We start from the raw sequence: 9,914 nt of genomic DNA, 5'->3' as shown, positions 1-9,914 counted from the left end.
AAATCAAACAATATTTATACAAAATTATTATAAGATTTATTATATAAGAACTAACAATAATGTCATTGATATATTTAAAAAACATATATTTGTAGAGATTTTAAATATATTGTTGTATTTTGCTCATGTTCGAATATTCGCCTAGTTTCAAATAAAAGTTAGTTTTTTAACTAATTTGTCAAGGATTGCCTTCGACCTTTATTCACAGCGACTTCTTTTTCTTGGATTCAAATAGGAAATAACAATTATAAAAAAAAAATAAAAAAAAACATTTAAATTCCCGAAAGTCTCATAATGAATACGAAGTCGATCAGTTTATATGTGGATTGTCAAAGTTAAAATGCAAGTTGTATTAGTCTCTAATCTTGGAGTTTGGCCCCAGTGCCATTGAGCCAAGTGAACACTTAACCATAACCTTTTAAATATATAAGACAAGTAAGATGAAGCACATAGAGCTCGACAAAGTCATTAAATCAATATTCTTAAAAACTATAGTACTCTTTAGACTACCCTTGAAAAATGAAGATTTTGTATTTGGTTATTTGCATTTGATGCTTTGGCACATTTTGTTTTAGTAAAAGTCAATTTTAAAAGGTCACACAGTCCAAGATAAAGATTTTTCCAAGTCAATTGATTATTGGTTTTTCATCAAACCCCAGATGATGCTCCTCCCTTGATTCCAGCCTTCACCACCTATATATGCTCTATAATCTATATATGTAATGCATCTTCTACTACACTTTTCCACACACATGCATGCATTAAAAAGCTGTACGTTGAGCTTGTAAAACTGGACTTTGCTAACTTGTTGTAATTACCGATATTACCTTGATGTCCTGGCGTATATATTCTAGCAAGGGTGAGAGTCCATAAACCTTATGAACATTTTCCTTTCTATGAAAACGTCGTAATTTAAATTGCTGTTTGTTTTTTATTTATGGAACTGACGAATTTTATAAAACCAAAGCCTAGCTGGGAGAAAGAAAGAACTAAGGAAAAATACATATTAAAATGGACAACTCTAACTAGCCCAATTAAATATACCATTTTTTACCTGGGTGTGTAATCCATCCATAGACTGTTGTAATTATATTACTTGCTGTACGTCTTCGCCGGGTTAGTAAACACGTTTTTTTGAGCATTTTGTGGTTTAATTTTCGCCTTCCAAATACATCAAAATGCTTCGTAAGTAATAGCTAATAATATCTTCTTTTTCAACTACATGCAAAATTGATGAATTCGCGTGCCTTAGCAGTGAATCTTTGGGATGGGATGCAATACCATTTGAAAACCCGTTGCATCACACATGTATTCTAATAAGGATGCCTAGATAGTATTTCTTTTGTTTTCCATTTCCAAAAAAGAAATAAGGTATATTGTGATTTATATGTCATGACAATAATTATCTGGTGAATACAAATTAGTATAATTTTTTCTAATAAATCAAGATTCATTCTATCACATTTTAATTTTTCATGAGTTTTTATACTTGTTATTTTGTGATATTTTTGAAACAAAAAATATTTATATGTCAATCTATAGATTTTTTTATTTTTTTATTTTTTTTAAAATTTACAAGCCACATAAATTTCTATTTATATATGTAATGTATTAAATTTGATCGTAAATTGCAATTAATATAATTTTTTCGTCTTTATTATAAATCCTAATCTTAAAAAAATCATATTAATGTTGCAATATAAATGTTTACCTCATAAAAACAGTTTTTTTAGATAATGACAGTAAATTTAGCAATATGATATTTAATGGTGTATTCATTTTTTCTTTTTAGGAATTTATGATTCAAAACAATTATTTATAATATGCCAATAGAGTTTTTATTAGTATAAATTGAATTACTTATTTAGTCATCATTTTATTTGTATTTATTTTAAAATTTTACTTAAAATGATGTTTAACATTTACAAATTGATAGATATTTTGTTTAATCAATCTGTATGGTATACGAGTCTCACGTCTAGTATTCAATAATTGATTTTTTTTATACATTTTTACTTTAAAATACACAAAAACATACAAAAAATATAAGGGTTGTCACATTTCTCAAGTTGTAAATAAGGCATCACCTATAAACACGTAAACAATAATTAACATATGAAAAGTTAAACCTGTTTACAGAAAAATAATAATAACAATAGAAATAATAGTAAAATACATACACTTTTTAATATGGAATTTACTAGGGGTGTAAACGAGCCGAGTCGAGCCGAACACTATAAAGCTCGAAGCTCGACTCGACAAAAATACTCGAGCTCGAAGCTCGGCTCGAACTCGACTCGAGCCTTGATTTTAAACTCGAGCTCGGACTCGTGAAATACTCGACAGTCTCGAGCTCGGCTCGGCTCGGATCGACTAATATATGTATGTATTTTTTAAAATCACTAAATTAAGTAATAACTATTAAAACATTCCATATTCTAATCTCCAAACTACCAAAAAAAATACAATTAAACGGCTAATATCAATAAAACATCACCCATAGTCCATATATGTCATAAGTTTTACATATTTTCAAAATACCAAAAATAAACAATCTTTAATGCAAAATAGCATCAACCATTCATGCATCTATATCGTTTTTGCATACTTTCAAAATACAAAAATGAAACATTTTTCAATGCAAAACTTTTAAGACTTCAAAAATATACCAACTCAGCACCAAAAGAGCTTCTTCAGCTTCTACCTGATGAAATAACAAAAAACAACAATTATTTAATAGCTATGTAACCTAAAAACAACACAAAAATCAGTAAAAAACAACAAAATAAATGCAAAATAAACAACAAAAAAACTGCCAAAACCAGAAAAAACAGAAAAAAAAACCACAAAAAGCTGCAAAAAAAAAAGAAAAAAACAGCAAAAAAAATATTTAACAGCAAACAACAATTATTTAACAGCTATTTAACCTAAAAACAACAGTAAATCAGTAAAAACAACAAAAAAACTACAAAAGAAACAATAAAAAACTACCAAAAACCATAAAAACTGGAAAAAAAACTACAAAAAGCTGCAAAAAAAGAAAAAAAAACAGCAAAAAAAAAATTATGTTTTCAACATTTTAAATAAACTTACTTATCATGGAATGGGAAGATTGATCTCCATTTGTTGCTTCTCTTTCTGAAATGTATAAACACAAGAATAATAAATATAATTGAAATTATAAAAACACATTAAAGGTGATGAAAAACAAATAATCATGCCTTTTTCTTTCTTTTCAAACCATAGAGGCTTCGACACCAATCTCCACCACAAAGTAAGACTTCTACCGTTTCAGTAGCCAAGGATGCTCTATATGTGTCAATAACTCGACTACCCGCACTAAAAGTAGCTTCCGATGCAACAGTGGTGATAGGAATTGCAAGTATATCTCGAGCCATGCGTGACAATATACGATACTTTAACGAATTTGACCGCTACCATTGTAAAACATCAAATGGTATTGGATCCTCTTCACAAATGTAACAACTCTCTTCAAGATAATTATCTAAATCGGATTTTTGTGGTTGTATATTTTCAACTGTTCTTACAAATTGAGCGAACTCAGACCAACCAGAAGATGAAGGTTGAATAGTCACATTGTTTCCTCTTAAACCAACACTTTCGCCATTTCCTTCACTACTACTAGACTAATACTCATCTGCATATTCTTTATACAATGCATATAAAGCTTTTTTTCACTTTGTCTATATTTTCACAAGCTTCATTTTCAGGATACATCCTAGGAAAGCAAAACTCAATAACCCTCATTTTGCACCTAGGATCTAAAATAGCACCAATAGACATCATTAAGTTGCAATCTCCCCAATATTTATCAAATTTTGGTTTCATGAACAAACTCATCTTCGCTAGAATCTTCAAACTTCTTATCCAACAAAACTTTCACTCTAAAAATTTCATTAAGAAATAAGCTTGAAGTCGGATACTCACTCCCAGAGATGATATTAGTCGCAGAGTCAAAAACTTCTAAGATTTCACATACCTTTTCCACCTTCAACCAATCATCATTGTTGGTACAACAAAGATAGCGTGGCTCTCTTTCTTTGTACATTGGAAACACCTCTTTAAATTTGATTGCAGCCGACAACATCTGATATGTTGAATTCCATCTTGTCTTGCATTCAAGAATAAGTTTTCTATGTGGTAATTGCAACTGTTGCACAATCTCAGAAAACAAATTAAGTCTCCCTTCATTTTGGTTGATAAATGTGACAGTTTCGTGAATATCCTCAATAATATAGCTAATTCTAGAAAGTCCATCTTGAACCATAAGATTCAAGATGTGTGCACAACAACGTACATGAAACAACTTTCCTCCACAATGCAACTTTTTAACCCTTGAAAAAGTTCACTTAGGATCCTAACAGCCGAATCGTTATTTGAGGCATTGTCAACAGAAATAGTGAGCACCTTATTCTCTATACCCCCAATCCTTAAAACACTTGTAAAGATTGTCACCAATCTCAAGCCCACGATGAGGAGGAGGTAAGTGAATAAAGCTCAGAACACGTTTTTGTAATTGCCAATTAGAATCAACAAAATGGCCTGTAAGAACCATATACTCGATTTTCTGATTGGTAGACTTCCACATATCCGTGGTCACACTAATCTTTGAAATAGACTTTAATAAATTCTTCAGCTTGTTCTTTTCTATCTCAAAAACTTTTTCACAGTCTTTTTTAATGGAAACACGTGAGACATTTTCCCGTTCAAGCATTCCACGCTTTTGCATCATGTTAAATTCTTCTTCTTCAACAATTGTGAAAGGATGCTCGTGCATAAGTATCCAATGCGCAATAGACTCTCTCATTTTCATCATATCAAACTTTCCATCAGTAAGGGCGGGATTGACATGTTTTTCTTGATTGCATCCTGAATCAACTGCTTGCAAAGTGATCTTTTGTTGTTTCAAGTCATGAGCTGCTTTTGGGGTACATGTCTTCAAGTGTCGTTTCAAATGACTAGTACTCGAGCTTGATATTATGGCGAGTCGACCTTTACAAAATCTACATTGTGCTTTCATAGTCCCATCAGGCATCTTAACTTCAGTAAAATCTGCCCATACTGGAGAAGTCTTTGGTCTTTTCTTCTTTTGAAAATGGGAACTCCCTTCATCTGCATTTTCTTCATTGTTCGTAGAATGGGTGTTTCTGTCATTTACCAAACCATCATTCTCTTGTTGCGAGTTTGGAGCTGATGAAATATCAGAAGGTGTGTTTGATTCCATCTGCAAATAAGAAAAGTTACCACAAAAAAATACATTAATACTTCAGCCAACAAAAAAACATTAATATTTCAGCCAACAAAAAGAAAAGAATTGAGCTGTTCTATCTTAAAATTTAACAACATAAATCCAGAATCAGAATCATAAACAGTGTTCAGCAAGCTTGCATGATACTGAAACAATCAATTAATTTTTTTTGTGTAAGCCTAAATGGTAATAAAACTGGTATGAAAGTACTAATGGCTTAATAATGACAAGATCCAAACAAGATTTCTGTTATCACATCTGCAATATATCTTATTCAGGTATGTAATTCGAATTCCCATACTCAATTTTTCCCTTTTGAATTCTTAAATCACATAATAAGATCAAACAATTATCATGTTTTATAGATTACAATTTAAAAATCAAATGATTACTGTAAGAGACTATCACTTACATACACATGGACTATTACTGTAAGACACAAAAGGAACTGAAAGCTGGAAATCAAATATTACTGTAAGAAAAAGAAATCGAATATTACTGTAAGAAAAAGAAAGAAATATGGACTTACATTCAATCGTATGTATGTATGTGTCGTTCTCCGTTCTTACTCAGCAACCATCGATGAACTAGAGGCTGGCGATTATGAATGGTGGACCAGCAGCGACAAGCACAGATAGTGCACCGGCAGGCGGCAGGCAACCGGTATGTGGAGCAGCGGAGTAGGTGTTGGCGAACTGCGAACGACGATCTCCATTTTTCGAATTGTGAAGGACTGAAGGTCTAAACGAACGATAGGGGTCAGGGGATAAGGCGATAGCCGATAGCTAAGGGAATGAAGGTTTAAGGGTTTGAGAATTAGGACTTTAGGATGGATCATGGATCGACGGATAGAGATATCACTTATTAGGGATTTTTTTTTAGTTTTTTTATTATGTTATTAATGATTAACAATTAATAAATTAAAAAAATGGCATATATGTAAATTACATTAAGCTCGACTAAGCTCGCAAGCCGTACAAGATGAGTATTTTAGTACTCGAGCTTGGCTCGATAAGGTACTCGAGTAGCTCGAGCTCGAGCTCGGCTCGATTAAGGTCGAGTCGATTTCGAGTATTTTTCGAGTCGGTCTCAAGTTTCTCACGAGTTAGCTTATCTCGCTTACACCCCTAGAATTTACCCATTTTTGTCTACGTTTAAACATGTAAATAATTAAAAAGTTGTCAATTTCTTTCCCAAGGCGTAACACATATTATATAACAATTATTAAGTGTAAAAATGGCAGAAAAATCAGGAAAATAAAGTAATGTCCTTGTGAGTGTCGAAGTAGGATTCTCGGCTGGTGTATGTGTTATATAGTAAGAATTTTCTCATAAAATGAATCAAAATAACATTCTATTTGTATTTATAAAATAAAATAAAATTAAAAAACAAAAAAAGTAAAGATTATCACGTATGCACAAGGTTCACCCCTTAACGATTCATGTTTTTCTTGGGTTGTATATATGAACAGCATATCAATTTTCATTATGATTTGTCGTCGTCAATGTCTTGGCACATGCTGACATGCATCAATCTTGACCTCTTCTTACCAAACCTTATATCAGATTCAGTTTGATAAACGCATGTCTACTAAGAACTAATAGAATACAATATTTCTAATGCAATGTTTTTTTTCCCTTCTAATAATGCTTACAGTTTTTAATAATGTTGCGTGTCTATTTGTGCTATATATGATATATGTGATGACTGTACAGTTTCTGATTATTTAACCAGTGTATTAAGTACTTATTAGAATTTTCATAGACATTTATGGGAAAAAGGAAATTGAACATTTACATACACGATGCCCTTTCTCTTTGTTCAAGTAAAAAGTTTTCTCATTCCAATAAAGATTTTGTTTTGCATGTATGTTTAAGAGTTAAAACATAGCCTATATATCGATTAAAAATATCAAAACCATTCATATAATAGTGTATTAATGTATGAAACTACTAATCTCATGTTGTTTCTTCTATATCACAAAAAGAAAAACATGATACGATTATGAATATAGCATGCCATGATTAAATTGTAATTATTTTTTGTTTGTTAGAAGAAATACATTTACGATTTACAAGGAGATGACATCTATAGGTCGTCCAAAGAGCAAGGGGGATTCCACATTCTCATTAGACACCCTTTTAATTTGAAACTTTTTTTTAATGATCATATTATATTTTTTACCATTAAAATTTTTAAATGGACACCCTTATAACTCTTATATATAAATCATTGTAAATTTTGAATTAAACCAAATTAATGTATAATTATATAATGAGCTAGTTAAAAAAAAAGATCTTTTGTATGGATATCAAAATATGTATTTAGTTTTTAATATTGAATGGTACCAATGAGAACCTAACCTAACAACTAGACTTTTTCAATCAGTTTATTTTTATCATTTCTGTCTCGCTAGACATCCATAACTTCAAATCATTGACTTGTTAATCCCAAAGAGTTTATGATAATTGGTATCCTTCCACAATATGAGCCCATAACTCCTTAGTTGCATATGGAGTAATCTATGAGAAGGTGGACTTCGTTCTCCTCAAAAAACATTGCACAATATTGGGCATAAGGCGGATGGTATATTCATCCTTAGGGCATCTACAATGCATTAAACTTATTAAAATTTAATGAATTGACGCATCATCATTTTACTTACTGTAAACTCTATATTAATTTTTCTACAATGCATTGAACTCAATAGAGCTCAATGGAATATATATTTAATAGTTAAAATGTTTCATTTTTCCCATTGAACTCCATATTTATTGAACACCAACATATCATCTCACAATGGTAGAGTTTAATCTATTGAATGCCAATTAGGCATACCACCTCATTCAACCTTCTCATTGAACTATGCATTGTGGATGCTCTTATGGACTATGTTGGTTCTAATCGATAATCATCCAAGTCTCGTATGTCATAAGAAAACGTTGATTTTTCAGGAAAAAACATTTTCCATAAATGTAGGCAAAATGGCAGACTCTAAGAAACCTTTTTCAATTTCCTTCACGAGCGAATAAATAATGAAAACACCTCTCCTATTAAGACTACAACACCATTTCCAATAAATAATGAAAACACCTCCCCCATTAAGTGTATAATGAACGACTGTAGATCCAGGTGGATTTGGCTTAATTTGTCCTATAAGGACCTCCTATAATCTAACAATCTTGTTACTCCTAACCGCTCGTTATCATCATGAAGGCACATAATAACCTTTTCCAAAATCGTTCATGTATAATCTCTAAATTGCTACCAACATTTTGTAGAAAGATTAAGGTTAGAAGTTCTTAAGCTACAAATCTCCAAACTATCAATTTCATTAGATGTCATCATTTTGTGCCAACGAGAAGCATTAGAATCACTCATGACCCCAGGATACATATAAGGTGGAGTTAACTCATTTAAAATATGATCGATCAATAAAACAAATTGTGTTATTAACGGAATTATATATATATATATATATATATATATATATATATATATATATATATAGGTAGGTTCAAATGTCTTTCACATCTATTATTAAATGTATTTTAAATGATATCCATATTTATAATTCTTGTTTATGGAAACTAATTTAATTCGTCATTAATGTCAATAATAATATTCTTTCAAAATGAATTCATATATAAAATAATAAGAGTGTATTCTAGGAGAACGAGAGTATATTATACTAGAATACACCCTCATTCTTTATATTCCATACAACTTTATTGTATTTTAAGTGAGTGAATCTTGAAATAATGTTATTGCTGACATAAAAACCTAGATACGAATTCATTCTGAAAGAATGTTATTGCTGACATTAATGACGAATTTAATTAATTTCAATAAAGAGAAAATTATAATTATGGATATCACTTAATATACATACAATTATGGAAACCATTTAATATTTATCATTATTTAATTAAATAATAATATAATTTTACTAAATTCCTATTGGTGCATTCTAGCACACAATAAATGTAAAAAAACACTTTAACCTAGCCCTATATATATATATATATATATATATATATATATATATATATATATATATATATATATATATATATATATATATATATATATAGGGAAATCTCCAGAAAAGTTTTAGTCTAATTTATGAAAAAGTCCTGAACTATTTTTTGTTTACAGGTTAGCACAGAATACCAGCTAAAACTTCGAAAAAACCCTTTTTGGCCGGTTTCGTAGATTTAGCCGGTATTTTGTCATTTTTCGTTAGTTTGCTCAAAATATTAGGACTTTTCTGAAAATTACCCGATAACCAAAATATTGGGATTTTTTTGAACTGTGGAATTAATGGATATTATTATTAACAAATCATTTATAAACATAAAAAATATTTTTATCATAAACAAAGGAAATACATTTGTTGCTAATTTCTAGGAATAAAATGGTCGACTATGTACTTCTCTATTGTTTGTTGACCACTTCAAAGTGTCTATGTTCTTCCTATGTATTGTTGTGAGTGTCATAGTGAGAAGTATTTTGTTAGGCGTGATAATATTTATTAATATACAATCAATAAGTGTCTATTAGCTATTAGGCATGATGCTATAAGATCATGTGTTATTAGAAAATATCATTACACGAACATATAGATCTTTCATTATGTTCTTTA

At 30.3% G+C, this 9,914-nt stretch overlaps 1 pseudogene; it reads right to left on the bottom strand.

The window, feature by feature from the left end:
* Positions 1–3,096: 3,096 nt before the first annotated feature.
* On the bottom strand, positions 3,097–4,609 carry LOC145090195 (zinc finger BED domain-containing protein RICESLEEPER 2-like; annotated as a pseudogene).
* Positions 4,610–9,914: the final 5,305 nt, after the last annotated feature.

The sequence above is a fragment of the Lactuca serriola genome, chromosome 2, assembly GCF_051521515.1.
Source record: "Lactuca serriola cultivar US96UC23 chromosome 2, Lser_US96UC23_V15, whole genome shotgun sequence".
Classification (NCBI taxonomy): Eukaryota; Viridiplantae; Streptophyta; class Magnoliopsida; order Asterales; family Asteraceae; genus Lactuca; species Lactuca serriola.
Note: the sequence above shows the minus strand (reverse complement) of the source record. Positions and strands in the feature narration are given on the sequence as shown.